Genomic DNA, 16,937 nt, shown 5'->3' with positions numbered 1-16,937 from the left:
AAATCATCAGCCTTGCATGTGCCTCCAGCAGAAGAATCTTTTTCTTTTCCCTTTCCACTTCTCCCTTTCTTCTCCCCCTTAGTTGAGGAATCCTCTACAGACTTTCCCTTAGATCCTCCATTACCTCCATCACCTCCAGAGCCTGAGCCTCCACCAGACGGCCCTTCAAATAAAAGTCCTTTGTTCTTCATTAGGGCAGTGAAAATTTTTGATCATGAAGTACAAGTGCTTCATCCTTTCATTCAGATGTTCCATACCTGTCTCTATCTTCAGAAATCTGGAGGAATCCAGTGAATGATTCATTTCAACCAAGTCTTCAAGAGAATTCATTCTTGTATGGAGAGAGCAGAAGTTTGAAATGTCTTCAGCTGATAACGTTGGAGATGCCTGGATTGAGTTAAGCTTTGATTACAACAGATGTCTTCAAATCTGATATTTCAGTCCTGATGAGAGCCAGCTGATTGAGCCTCAGCTTGACTTTTTGCAAGTTGTTCCTTGAGATCAGCAATTTGAGCTAACAGATTTTCAGTGTTTGTGTCTGTGTGTGCGCTCACCTGAATATCTCTCCTGTTTGATTCACTCAACTCACGTGCTTGTGTATCTCTCAATATAATTGCTCGTGAGGAGTCTTCCTGATGCTGATCTTATGTACCTGCATTTAAAATCACCCTAGCCTCTTCAAGAGAGGTCAGTGGTGGTGCAATGGGAATTCGCGAGTCCCGATCCTCAGTCAAACCTATCTTTTCATGTGAAATAGATGTCTGAATTGCTTCAGGGATAGATTGACCGAGTTGCCCTCCACTTTCTCCAGATAAATCTGTGAGTGGAGAATCCCGTGAGGGAGCCAGAGGTGTTGGATCTGGGAGGGGAGAAAATGACTCTATTAAAGGTGGCTGAGAGTCAGATTTTCCCTCAGAAGCATGTGACTACTCTTCTGCCGTAACTATGGCAGGCACTGTAACTGACTCAATATGCACTCCTCGCTCCGTGTCCTGAGTATCATCTATTGGTCTGTATGCTTCCATTGTGAGTAATGGAAGTGTGCTTGACTCAGTACAGGATGCCATGGCCCTATGGCGAATTTCAATAGATTCATCCTGTTGAGAGAATGTCTCTAGTAACTGTTCATTGGCCATTTCAAAGTCCATGTCCTGTTGGGAGGACAGGGATGGGCTTTCAGATGCCTCAGTAAATGTTCTTCTTTTCTTGGGTGGAGGCAGAGCTGAGGGTTCATTCACATCGAAAAACATACTACTTCCTACTAACCTTCTAGGCAACATTTTAGACAGTGGGAGAGAGGTTGAGATAGGTTGTGACTCTGTGTTTGGCTCTATGACCTGGGATTGAAGCTGTGGTTCTACAACTTCATGGTCAGTCCTATCAACCACTGGGGATCTTTCAACAGAAGGAGGAATAGTTTGAGTTTGAGGAATTATTACCTGCAGAGGAAGAACATCTGATGTTTGAGCCTGGGTGGTTTGAACCACTGGAGGTTGAGCTTGCTGTTCATGACCGGAAAGATTGAAGATAGGTAAAGGAATGTAAGTGGCCATGAAAGCAGATACAAGTACTGGAACTTGCATGAATTTGAAGGTTGTGTCTTGGCGAGTGTAAATCTTTTTGCTTACTGGAGGGGGTTTGTTTACTGAAGAGTTAGCAAAAAGGGCTTTATGCTCAGGTGAGAGAAGATGTTCTGCTATGAGCATGAGAAAATGAGCGTAGTAGCATGATACCCTACGATTTGTAGAATGATCACGTAAAGCAGTAGTGAGACGTCTCAGAAGAATGGGTAAAAGTAGTTTGCCAAAATTGATCCTTTGATTGAAAACAACCGCAAGACCAATATACTGCAGAGTGGAAGTGATGTTGTGAAAGTTGGATTTAGTGCAGTTGGCAAACACTTTAGAAAGTGTATCAAAGAAAATGTCCCATTCAGAAACCAAATTGGATTTAGACAACTTGGTTAAGTTAATCACCCCCTGATAGTGAATAGCATGGAAAAAGTTTGAAACATCATTTTCAGAGGGCAAATTACATAATTGTCCAATGGAAAATTTAACGCTCGATTGACGACTGTTTCATCAACCACATACTGTGTGTTTGCCACGGTGAATGAAAAAGATTTAAAATCATCGGCCACAGTAGAGGTTGTGCAAATCAGTTTGTGCAGATCGACATTTAAAATCACATTTGATTTAATAGCAGAGCTAACAATCGAATGGTCATTTAAAAATCTAATCCACGGCTTAAATTTTTCCACATCACATTTATCTGGATTAAAATAACCAACAAGATTATACGAAACAATTTGGAAATTGAGAGCCATTTAAAAATTATAATAAGACACACATTTTCAGAATTTTAAGAGTAATATTAAGAAAATTCGAATTAATTAAATTAATTTAATAATTCGAATTAAATCAATTATATTCGAAAAATTTGGAAAGTAATGTATCTCGTTAAATTTCTTAACTCTCAACACAAGATCTGAAAAACGCACAAGACACAAAACAAAAAAAAACTAAAAATGCCCAAAAACAAACAAACACTGATTTTGAGGGGAACAAAAAACCGAAGTGAAAATTTAAAAAAATAAAAAATGGGCAGCACTTCTGTATATATATACGTGTATGTATATATCACAGGAGTGAAGTTTTGTTTGCTGAGTAAAAACTCGAGCAAGAAGTATCAATGGAGGTTAGATTAAGATCGAATAGAGAGAGAGAGAGAGAGAGAAATAAGAGAGAAAACTGTTGGAATTTTGAAAGAGTGAACTGAATGAATTACAAAACAAAACAAAAAAAACATTAAGTAGAACAACTGGTATGACAATCGAGGAAAGTCATACCGATTGTCTTCCCGATTGTCATACCAGGCAATTGAGAAACAAACATACTAATAATATAACTAGTATGACAATCTGATAGTCATACCGATTGTCTTGCCAATTATAAAATTAAACTGAATATATAAAAATAAACACTTATATGTACTGGAATGACTTTAAGACAATTGTCATTCTAGTATAAAATAAAAACAATAATCAAATATATATATATATACTGAAATGACTTTCAGCAAGACAATTTCAATTGTCTTGCCGATTGTCATTCTAGTATATAAAAAAAGAAATATATATATATATATATATATCATATAAACAAATATAAAAAGTTTTTAACAAATACAGAACATATTAAAAATTACAGAAAACTATAATAAATACTAATATAGATATGGCAGAAAATATTTACACAATTAAAATATTTCAGAGATAATTATATTTTCAGTCCAAAAATAGATTTCTTTTGAATTTTAGCAAATAAAATTCATAGAAAAATATTTTTAGAGAAAATAAAATATTCTGAGACATTAAAATTAACAAGTTGAATAAATAAATAAGATAAGATAATAAAAATTACATAGAAATAAGCAAGAAATTATGGAAAATATGATAAAATAAATTTACAAATGATTTTTTCATCATCAAGAGGTTTAGTGAAAATATCTGCTATTTGTTCTTCTGTTGGAACAAAAAATAGTTCAACAGTACCATTCATGACGTGCTCTCTAATAAAATGATACCTGATATCAATGTGCTTGGTCCTTGTATGCTGCACAGGGTTGTTGGTGATGGTTATTGCACTTGTATTGTCACATAGAATAGGTATTTTGTTCAATACAGAGCCATAGTCCCGTAGTTGATTCCTAATCCACAAGATCTGAGCACAGCAGCTTCTAGCAGCAATATATTCAGCCTCGGCCGTTGAATTTGAAACTGTTTGCTGTTTCTTGCAGTACCATGAGACTAGTCTGCTACCTAGGAATTGATAACTCCCTGATGTGCTTTTTCTATCAACAACACTTCCTGCATAATCTGAATCTGTATATCCAACAAGGTTAAAACTAGATTCTTTAGGGTACCAAATACCTAGATTTGGTGTTCCCTTAAGATATCTCAAGATTCGTTTAACAGCAATGAGATGAATATCTCTAGGATCCGCTTGGAACCTTGCACATAAGCATGTAGTATACATAATATCTGGTCTACTTGCAGTAAGATAGAGTAACGAGCCAATCATACGTCTGTAGCTTGTGACATCTACCTTAATGGAGTTTTCACATGGTCCAAGCTTGACAACTGTAGTTGACGGAGTCCTTGCTGATGCAGAATCCTCTAGATTGTACTTTTTGAGGAGTTCCTTGAGATACTTGGATTGACAAATAAAAGTTCCATCCAACCTTTGATTTACTTGTAATCCAAGAAAGAACTCCAGCTCTCCCATCATGCTCATTTCAAATTTGCTGTGCATTAACTTAGCAAATCTCTTACAGAGATTATCATTAGTAGACCCAAATATTATATCATCCACATAGACTTGGACTAATATAGTATCATTCTTATGCTTTTTAGAAAAGAGAGTTTTGTCTATGACACCTCTAATAAAGCTATTTTCAATAAGAAATTCAGAAAGAGTGTCATACCATTTTCTCGGAGACTGTTTGAGTCCATAGATAGCCTTGAAAAGAAAGTAGATAAAATCCAAATGATCTGGATCTTCAAAACCAGGAGGTTGCTCTACATATACCTCTTCATCCAGCTTTCCATTCAGAAAGGCACTCTTGACATCCATTTGATAAACTTTAAAGTTAGAGAATGCTGCAAATGCCAGAAATATCCTGATGGCCTCTAGTCTAGCCACTGGAGCATAGGTTTTATCATAATCAATGCCTTCAGCTTGAGAATACCCTTTAGCTACCAGTCTTGCTTTGTTTCTTGTAACCATACCATCTTCATCTAGTTTATTCCTGAATACCCACCGAGTACCAACAGCTTTCTTGTGTGTAGGTCTAGGTACCAGTTTCCAGACTTGTTGATGTTCAAACTGATTGAGTTCATCTTGCATAGCAATCACCCAATCTGGATCAGTCAGTGCTTCCTCAATCATCTTAGGTTCCATCTCAGAAAGAAATCCTGAGAATAGACACTCATTTTGAGTAGCACGTCTAGTTCTGACTCCAACATCTGGATCACCAATAATCAACTCAAAAGGATGAGCTTTATTCCAGACAGTCTGTCTTGGAAGATTTGATCTTGATGATTCGCCTTAAAATTCAATGGGATGTTGTGTCCTACTAGTTGATCCTTCAGCATCTCCTCCTGAGTTGTTGCCATGTTGACTGGAAGATTCTCCGTCAGTAGTAGTGGTATCTCCATTGTTGCCAAAGTTTCCATCACCATTACATTGAGTATCATCATGATTAACACGTTCTTCACCAGCAACAACCTCAGGTTCTTGATCATGTTCTGATTCTGAATCTAACATATCATCAAACTTCAGTTTCTCAGAAGGATCTTCAGTTTGGATACTGGGGAGTTTAGTATCATCAAATGTAACATTGACACTTTCAGTTACTTTGTGTTGATCAATGATATACACTCTGTATGATCTTCTTCCATATCCAACAAAAATACCTTCATATGCCTTTGCCTCGAATTTACCACGACGGTCATCTTCATCCTTGAGCACGAAGCATCTGGCACCAAATACATGAAAGTATTTGATAGAAGGTTTCTGTACATTCAAAATCTCATAAGGAGTTTTCATGAAGTCTTTGTTGATTAGAGTTCGATTCTGAGTATAACATGCAGTATTAACAGCTTCAGCCCAAAAGTACATTGGAAGACCTGATTCACTTAACATCATTCTTGCAGCTTCAATCAATGTACGATTCTTCCTTTCTACCACTCCATTTTGCTGAGGGGTTCTAGGAGCTGAAAATTGTCTGGTAATCCCTTTATCTGTATAGAATCCATTGAGAAGTGAATTCTTGAATTCTGTTCCATTATTTGACCTTATTGCTCTAACAGGGACATTAGAATCTAACTCGATCAACTTGATATGATCAATCACAACTTGTGGTGTTTCATCCTTAGAGTGAAGGAATAAAACCCACGTATACTTGGAATAGTCATTAACTATCACAAGACAGTAACACTTCTTTGACATCGAAAGAACATTAACTGGTCCAAATAAATCCATGTGCAATAATTGCAGAACACCAGTTATGGAGGATGTGTCAGTGCCTCTGTGACTTGCTTTCTTTGACTTTCCTTTCTGGCAAGCCTCACACAGTCCTTCTGGGGAGAATTCCAGCTGAGGCAGACCTCTCACCAATTCTCTTTTGACAAGAGAATTCATTGTTTTGAAATTGGGATGAGAAAGTCTCTTGTGCCATAGCCAACTCTCATCTGACGAAGCCTTTGCATAGAAACAATTGACTTCAGGATTGCTTCCAGAGTTCATGTCAGCTACGAACAGATTTCCTTTCCGGATTCCCATCAATGAGGGTTTTTCATTTTTCTTGTGCAGAATCTGACACTTTAGCTTGTCGAATAAAACATTGTAGCCGTTATCACAGAACTGACTAATGCTAAGCAGATTGTGTTCAAGTCCTTGCACAACATACACATTTTCAATGATAACATTTCCAGCTAGCAAACAACCATATCCCTCAGTTAAACCTTTGCTGTTATCTCCAAAGGTTACCACTGGGCCAGCTTTCTCAACAACATTTGATAGCAGGGCTCTATCTCCGGTCATATGTCTTGACGATCCGCTGTCAAGAATCCACACTACCGATTGTACCTGTTTAATGCCCTGCAATACAAATGGATTAGACCTTCTTCGGAACCCAAGCTTGGTTGGGTCCGGCATACTTGTAAAATTGGCCTTTATCAGGCAAAACAACATTCTTAACTTTAATGTTCTCAACTTTCTCAATGACTGTACATTTGACCTTCTGAACAGCCTTGACAAATTTCTGTTTAGGCTTAGGCACAAATGTCTCCTTTCTAGCTTTAGGAGGACTAGCAGTCTTAGACCTATCATGCTTCCTATTATTCACATGCTGACGAGGAGTAGTCTTATCATTAGAAACATGCTTACCATTAAAATAAGCATACATCAAATTAAAAGCACAAGACATACAATCAGGAACACCACATGCTTTATGAGAGGGATTAACAATAGGCAACTTATGCATGGTAGACATGGCATTTGTGTTATCCAACTCATGTGTGTCTGAGTTAGTCTCAGTTGCTTTCACAACTTTGACTGGAACCTTTGACACACTTGACTTGGAAACAGCTTTCTCATTAGCAAGATCTTCAGCACGGATTTCTTCTTGAATAATAAATGAGGTCTCATCAAATGGTTCAGTAATTGATTCTTTATAGAGGGGTTCATCAACACCCTTAAGCACATGTGGTACTTCCTTACCTTTAGCATAGACATGAGGAGGGAGTTTATGCCTAATTTTCCAATAGCAACATTGTAATCATAACCTATTCCAGATGTTTGATTAACAGCTTGCTTATTGTAAAACTCTTTGGACTTCGAACAAGAATTAAAGTAAGCTTTAACCTTAGCCTCAAGACCGGTGATCTTGTCTTTGAGAATAGTTTTGAGTTGTCTATAACAGTCAACCCTATTCTCTAGAAAAGATACTTGTTCTTTTAATTTATCTTGATTAATGTGCACAAGTCTTAATTCATTGACCTCTTTCTCAAGGTCTTTGATTTGTTGATTTAACATTTCATTATCACGACGAGCATGTTGGATTTTAAACGCAGCGGGGTCATGGCAAAACACTTTTACACATACAAAATCTAAATAAAAGCATATAAATCGTGAATAAAAATTCGAGGGATCGAATCTAACCTTTAAAAATAATTCGGAGACAACGATCAGAGATCCTTAGCAGTTGCTCCTCAAGTGTGAAGCACTCCACCGGTATCCACCAAGAAAACGATGTTAAGGAGGAGGAAGGATGTGGAGAGAATTGGGTTTTCCAAACTTTTTGGGTTTTCAGGTTAGATGGGGTTGGAATAAAATAGGGTCTATAATAGTGTATTTATAGGCAAAATTTTCAGCTGAAATTTTCTCATAAATAATATTATTATTATCCCATTTATTATTCTCATTAATAATTAAAACACCTTTTAATTATTAATCCTTTTTTTCAAAACACTTTAGAAATAATTTTCTCTCTTGATTTAATTTCCAAAAATTAAATCCTTGAATTAATAATATTAAGAACTTTTCTTAATTAATTTATAATCAATTAAATCTCATTTAATCAATTATTAAATTTGCCAATTAATTATTTATTTCACAAATAAATAATTATTTAGCCATTATTAATTAATTCCTCCACTATTAAATCATTCTCTTTTTATGGTGTGACCCTGTAGGTTCAATATTATGCCGGTAGTAGAAATAAATAATAATAAAACTATTTTATCATTATTTATATAAATTCTCTAATTTATTAAATATGATTAATTAATTAATCACATTTATTCTACATCGTGAGGGATACTTCTCAGCATATCGCGACTATCCAGATAATATGAATTCACTGCTTAGAATACCAAGAACCTGTCAGTGAATAGTTACCGTACAATAAACTCCTTCTACCCTACAATGTCTCGATTAAATACAAGGCATGGATATCATGTTAAGCCTATCTAATTCAATCACTTTGCTTACCATTTACTATGCGTAGTTCTATGCAAATTAGAAACTCCTTTCTAATTTCATTTACTCTGGCCAGAGATTCCTGAACTAGCATAAGTGGATCAGCCTTGAACATTCGCTTCCTTCACTGGAAGGGGTAGATCCTTTATTGATCATACACTATCTTCGTGTACAAATTCCTATACCCAGAAGAGCCCTAATAATTGTCCCTGGAGACTAAGAACTAAACCAAAGCATAGTTCAGTGTACACAAGATGACTATGATGACCTCAAGTCTAAGGATACTTGTACAACTATCACTAAGCGAACAACTGCTGACACGTGAGTGAACTCCATCAGTTGTTCAGCTGTGCGAGTCATGTTCAGTGAACTTATTCCATAATAAGCACCTACATACTAGCTATAGTGTCACCACACAAATGTCTATGAGAACAGACATCCTTCATAATGAAGCAAGCATAGTATGTACCGATCTTTGCGGATTATTAATTACCAGTTAGTAATCCTATGACCAGGAACTATTTAAGTTTAGAGTTATCATCTTTTTAGGTCTCACTATTATGATCTCATCATAATCCATAAAAAGCTTTACTCTAAACTATGGTATATCTTATTTAAACACTTAAATAGATAAAGCCCGTAATAAAAACAAAACAAGTCTTTATTAATATCAATGAAATCAAAACAGATTACATAAAAGTTATTCCTAAATCCTAATACATGATTGGACTTAGGACATATTCCTTTCAATCTCCCACTTGTACTAAAGCCAATCACTCTGGTATCTAATACCCATCCTGTCATTATGACGATCAAAGTGACTTTCATAAAGTAACTTTGTGAGTGGGTCTACTATGTTGTTATGTGTGTCAACTCTATTTTAATACAATACAAGAAATGTTATCGCGCTCCCACTAACCCTTTTGTAGATGCATGGTTCATCCACGTTTTTGATAAAATCAAACTCTTTGATTGTCTCAACAAAATGGATGTTACATCTATCGAGAAGCTTGCTTTAAACCACATATGGTTCGCAGCAGCTTACACACTAGGTTTTCATTTCCCTTGGAAAGAAAACCATCTGGCTATTTGCCAGATCACATAGTCGTAGTAAGCAGCATTGGCAAGCAAAATCCGAACTGATTTTAACAGGGCTACAGGTAAAAGGTTTCATCAAAGTCAATCCATTGCCTTTGTTTGAATCCCTTTCCCAAAAGCCTGGCCTTAAAGGTCTCCACCTGACCATCTGCTATAATCTATCTTTTGTATACCGTATACATAGATTCCATTCTGGATTTCATGGCACTATGCCATTTCTCTGAGTCAACACTACTCATAGCCTCATTATAGGTCACAGGGTCGTTATCATTAATGATCGATAACTCATTGTCATTCTTAATGACAAGGCCATATTACCTCTCAGGTTGGCGAGACACTCTCCCTGACCTATGAATGGGCTGTTCCACAAAAGGTTGTTCAGTCAGAACAGGTGTTTCCACTCGATCAGTAGTAGTTTGTGCTTCTTGAACTTCATCAAGTTCAATTTTGCTCCCACTGTTTCCTTCAAGGATAAACTCCTTTTCCAAGAAGGTAGCATGTCTGGAGACAAACACCCGATGATCGGTGTAAAAGTAATACCCTAAAGTCTCTTTAGGATATCCCACAAAACTACATTTTACGGATCGATATTCCAGCTTATCTGGGTCAACTTACTTGACATAAGCTGGACATCCCCAAATCTTAACGTGTTTAAGACTCGGTTTCCTTTCTTTCCATATCTCATACGAAGTTTGAGGAACAGATTTTGGAAAGCACCTTATTCAGTTAATATGCTGAGGTTTCCAATGCATAACCCCATAAGAATACTGGAAGATTTGCATAGCTCATCATGGACCGAACTATGTCTAACAAAGTTCGATTTCTCCTTTCAGATACCAATATGGAGGAGTCCACTGGGAGACTATACCATTTACTTTGAGATAATCTAGAAACACTCCATTAAAGTATTCACCACCTCGATCTGATCAAAGAGTTATAATACTATGTTTGGTTGTTTCTCCACTTCATACTTATATTCTTTGAACTTTTCAAAGGCCTCAGACTTGTGTTTCATCAAACACATATCCGAATCCAGATCTATCATCTATGAAAGTAATGAAGTATGAAAATCCACCCATGGCTTGCGTAGACATTGGTCCACATACATCTGTGTGTACCATTCCTAGCAAATTTGCAGCCCTCTCTCCATGTCTACTAAATGGAGACTGCAGTGCCACTATAAAGTGAGATTTTCATCATCCCTTTTCTTTTATTAGTTTGTTCAATCTGAAGTAAATTATGTCACATATATACAAACCATTATTTAAAGTACCACGTCCATAAAGAATATTATCTCTAAGAATAGAACATTCATTATTCTCAATAATAAATGAAAAATCCAGCCAAGTCTAACATGGGAATAATATTCCTCACACTCGAGGGAACAAAATAACAATTATTTCAAACAATAGTCTTGCCCGTAGGCATATGTAAATGAAATGATTCTACATCTTTAGCAGCAACTCTTGCTCCATTTCCCATCAGTAGAATCACCTCCTCTTCTTCAAGAGTCCTACTTCTCCTTGGTCCCTGCAACAGTTGCAGATATGAGAACCACAGGCGGTATCGAATACCCAAGTAGAAATTTGATTTAATGACATATTCACTTCTATCATGAACATACCTGAATCAGAAGCAGTAGTCTCACTACCCTTCTTCTTCTTCAATTCTGCAAGGTAAACCTTGCAGTTCCTCTTCTAGTGCCCCACCTTGTTACAGTGAAAGCAAACAATTTTGCTCTTGGGGTCTTCAGCTTTTGGTGGAACCGGCGTTTTCTCACCTACTTTCTTCTTCTTGGAAGGGTTCCTCTTCCTTTTCTTAGGATTGGAACCTTCACCAATTAGAAGAACAGAACTCTTCTTAGGGGAAAAATTCGATTCCGCAGTCTTCAACATGTTGTGGAGTTCAGGCAGGCTGACATCCAACTTATTCATGTGAAAGTTCACAACAAATTGTGAGAACGAACTCGGAAGCGATTGCAAGACCAAGTCTTGGCTCAGCTCCCCATCCATGACAAAACCAAGTTGTCCAAGACGTTCAATCAAATTGATCATCTTAAGTACATGGTCATTCACAGATGATCCCTCAGACATCCTACACCCGAACAGCTCTTTCGATATCTCATATCGAGCTGTCCTCCCCGCCACATCATACAACTCTTGTAGATGCATGAGGATAGTGTGAGCATCCATATGCTCATGTTGCTTCTGTAGCTCAATGTTCATGGAAGCTAGCATGATGCATTGTGCAACATTTGCATCATCTATCAACTTACGATACACAACATGTTCATCATTATGTGCATCACTAGCAGGTTCAGTAGGCTTAGGTGAGTCAATCACGTATTCCAGCTTCTCAATCCTGAGAACAATTCTCAAGTTTCGAAGCCAGTCAGCATAATTAGGACCAGTCAATTTGTGAGCATCTAGTATGCTCCTGAGTGATAGTGTAGAAGACATAATGTATATTGTAAATCTGTAAATGATAAACACATAACAACACTTAGCAAATATTCGATTTCATTTTAAAATACTATATGAATCGGGTCTTTATTCATAAGTGGCTCCCACTAGTTTTCCTAATTTATTCAACCCCCTACATGAAAAATTAAGCATTCATAATGCTAGTGGGAATAGGGATCCTACATTCCATTACACAACCCCGGCTGTGGCACGAAACGCCATGTAATGTTCAATAGGCAGACAACTCTTGTCAATTACATCTAATGTTATTCCCTAATCAAACTTTAGCCTCTTGAATAATTGAGTCACGGCTGTGGCACGACAAACTCAATATTCTAAGTCAAGTCTAACCCAACATTCCGTACAATTGAATCAGTCCCCAAAGGCCCACGGCTGTGGCACGTAACGACCTTTAGATTCTTATTCAATGTACACATCTCTATGTAATAGACAAGTATTTCTTATTTCGAAATCAAAGCCCTCGGCTGTGGCACGAAACGACAATGATTCAAAAATAAGAACTACTTTCTATCATGTTGGAAGGCTATGACCGACACAAGCCCGTTGTATCATTGGCCAATTACTACTTGATATTATTTAATTTTAGAGGGATTATATTACGTTACAATCATAATCATATTATAAAGAAATTCTTCCTTTTAAATTAAATATTTCAAATCAATAATCAATAATCAGATGATTCCCAGATCGGGTGGAGCATTGTCAAGAGGCGTCACTTAATAACCCTTTCTTATAGATAGAAATCTGTTGTTGACAGAATCATCCTTTCTCTCATATCGAAAATTCATATTCAATTACGTGTTTCATAAACACAAGAATCTCATGATTGTATTCATAATATTATTCTTAAGGTTATGAAATAATTTCACTATACTAGGTTGTCTAACAAACACCTTATGTTCATTTAAGTTCACCTAAATCTATCATCGCATGATAAACTAAGCATATATCACATATATCAACATGAATAAACATCAAGGTAGGCATGTTATATCATCTAACATATTAGTCTAAGCATTATACATCTCTATGTATCACATGAAGCATTTAAAAGCAATTAAAACAGTCAAAAACAGCTTTAAAACACTTCTGTTAGCTATAAACAGTTCGAAACAATTTCATAAAATATCATATAATATACCATTAGAAGCGTCTCGAAAAGACGAATCCAACGACACCAAAAACGCCCATTTCTGAGCTAGCACGCGCCCACACGCGCCTAAACAAAATTTCCCACGTGCGACCACTCTCACACGCGCCTGACAGCGCGTGTCTGACTTCCCACCACGCGCACCCACGCGCTCACGCGCGCCACGCGCCCGAACCCTGATGCTGACGTCAGCACGACGTCATTTGATGACGTCAGCATGACGTCACCAGCGCGTGTCTTCCACGCGCCGCGCGTGGCACGCCAGCGCGTGAACCTCACGCGCGCGTGGTCGACGCGCGGTCCTCCCCTGTGCGTGAACTGTCGTCGTCTTTTCTCTTCTCGAATTCCGTGCTGTCAGTTCTCTCTTTCTGTGTCGCAGCACATCACATGTGCCTTGTCCCTTTAAATTTTAATCCGTGCAGAAAAAACACAGACAATACACAGACAATAACACAGATGTATATACAAATATATATATACTATATATATATATATTTAATTACGAATTTAATTAAAACAACTTCAAAAATTCATAATAAAAAATCTATACATCATAAAAGTATGAAAAAAATACCCAGACAATCTACAACACTTGTAGAATCCAGATCAACATTCAAAATTATTCTGAGAAATGATTTCTCATCAGACAAAATTAATCAATGATATAACTTGTAAAAATTATAATTAATTCATACAAGCACATAAAATTCTGAAATTTTTACCACAGATCTATATACATACAACCTATTCTCTGATACCATTGTTGAATTTTAAACGCAGCGGGGTCATGGCAAAATACTTTTACACATACAAAATCCAAATAAAAGCATATAAATCGTGAATAAAAATTCGAGGGATCGAATCTAACCTTTAAAAATAATTCGGAGACAACGATCAGAGATCCTTAGCAGTTGCTCCTCAAGTGTGAAGCACTCCACCGGTATCCACCAAGAAAACGATGTTAAAGAGGAGGAAGGATGTGGAGAGAATTGGGTTTTCCAAACTTTTTGGGTTTTCGGGTTATATGGGGTTGGAATAAAATAGGGTCTATAATAGTGTATTTATAGGCAAAATTTTCAGCTAAAATTTTCTCATAAATAATATTATTATTATCCCATTTATTATTCTCATTAATAATTAAAACACCTTTTAATTATTAATCCTTTTTTCTAAACACTTTAGAAATAATTCTCTCTCTTGATTTAATTTCCAAAAATTAAATCCTTTAATTAATAATATTAAGATCTTTTATTAATTAATTTATAATCAATTAAATCTCATTTAATCAATTATTAAATTTGCCAATTAATTATTTATTTCACAAATAAATAATTATTTAGCCATTATTAATTAATTCCTCCACCATTAAATCATTCTCTTTTTATGGTGTGACCCTGTAGGTTCAATATTAAGCCGGTAGTAGAAATAAATAATAATAAAACTATTTTATCATTATTTATATAAATTCTCTAATTTATTAAATATGATTAATTAATTAATCACATTTATTCTACATCGTGAGGGATACTTCTCAGCATATTGCGACTATCCAGATAATATGAATTCACTGATTAGAATACCAAGAACCTGTCAGTGAAGAGTTACCGTACAATAAACTCCTTCTACCCTACAATGTCCCGATTAAATACAAGGCATGGATCTCGTGTCAAGCCTATCTAATTCAATCACTTTGCTTACCATTTACTATGCGTAGTTCTATGCAAATTAGAAACTCCTTTCTAATTTCATTTACTCTGGCCAGAGATTCCTGAACTAGCATAAGTGGATCAGCCTTGAACATTCGCTTCCTTCACTGGAAGGGGTAGATCCTTTATTGATCATACACTATCTTCGTGTACAAATTCCTATACCCAGAAGAGCCCTAATAATTGTCCCTGGAGACTAAGAACTAAACCAAAGCATAGTTCAGTGTACACAAGATGACTATGATGACCTCAAGTCTAAGGATACTTGTACAACTATCACTAAGCAAACAACTGCTGACACGTGAGTGAACTCCATCAGTTGTTCAGCTGTGCGAGTCATGTTCAGTGAACTTATTCCATAATAAGCACCTACATACTAGCTATAGTGTCACCACACAAATGTCTATGAGAACAGACATCCTTCATAATGAAGCAAGCATAGTATGTACCGATCTTTGCGGATTATTAATTACCAGTTAGTAATCCTATGACCAGGAACTATTTAAGTTTAGAGTTATCGTCTTTTTAGGTCTCACTATTATGATCTCATCATAATCCATAAAAAGCTTTACTCCAAACTATGGTATATCTTATTTAAACACTTAAATAGATAAAGCCCGTAATAAAAACAAAACAAGTCTTTATTAATATCAATGAAATCAAAACAGATTACATAAAAGTTATTCCTAAATCCTAATACATGATTGAACTTGGGACATATTCCTTTCAGAGCACAATCTAAGGAACCTCCTAGATGATAAACTAATTCAGCATCAGTAAAATTTACCTCTTTTCTTGAGGATGAGGTGTTTGCATCACTAGCCATGAGAGCAAGATTCCCAACTTCTTCATCTTCACTGTCAGTATCATCCTAAGAGTTCTTCCTAACTTGTTTTGGCTTCCTGCATTCTGTGGCAAAGTGTCCCAATTCATTGCAGTTGAAGCATCGAATGGTGCTTCGATCAACCATCCCTGTTTTGTACCCACCACTGCTGGTGTTAGAGGATGAAGATCCACCTTTCTGGAATCTGTTGTAGTTGGACTTGTACTTGAACTTGGGATTCCTCTTGAATCTGACATTGGAGAATCTCTTGACAATCAGGGCCATTGACTCATCTTCCAATTGCTCCAGTTCTTCCAAGGAATAAAAATCATCTCCTGATTGATTTGTAGTAGGAGGATCAAATTCTGCTACTATCACATTTTCTTCAACCTTGGAAGACTGTATCATTCTTTCTGACTGTTGAGATTGTTGTTGATATTGTGGTTGTTGTTGTTATTGTGGTTGTTGTTGTTGTTCTTCAGCAACTAGAGCAGTAGACGTGCTGACCACTCTTCCTTTCCCGTAGACTTCCTTCTACTGAATCTGCTCCAACTCATAAGTCTTTAACACACCATAGAGCCTTTCCAAAGAAATCTCACTCAGATCTCTTGCTTCTCTTATGACAGTGATTCTATGTTCGAGATGAGGTGGCAGTGTTAAAAGGAACTTTTTGTTGACCTCCCTGATGGAATAGTATTTACCATTAATGTTCAGGTTGTTGATCAATGCATTGTACCTCTCAAACACTTCAGTGATTCCTTCTCCTGGATTGGATTTAAAGTATTCATACTCAGAGGTTAGGATTTCTAACTTGTTCTCCCTAACTTCCTCTGTGCCTTCATTAATAATCTCAATAGTTTCCCAGATGTGTTTGAAATCTTTACAGTTCATCACATGTCTATTCATCAAGGGATCAAGGGAATCTACTAAAATTAATTGAAGGCTAGCATCCAGGGAGGCTTCTTTTTTTTCAGCAGGAGAAAAATCCTCAGGATCTTTCACATAAGTTCTAGCTTTGGTAATCACCACATCATTTTCTATTACCTCTGGTTCAATTCGGAATTTTCGGACCCTTCTTTAACACTTCCAGATATTTGGAATTTGCAACTTGTAAAAACAATAGCATCTTCTTCT

Source organism: Apium graveolens, chromosome 9 (genome assembly GCF_009905375.1).
Source record: "Apium graveolens cultivar Ventura chromosome 9, ASM990537v1, whole genome shotgun sequence".
NCBI classification, from domain to species: Eukaryota; Viridiplantae; Streptophyta; class Magnoliopsida; order Apiales; family Apiaceae; genus Apium; species Apium graveolens.
This window is presented reverse-complemented; position numbering follows the sequence as displayed.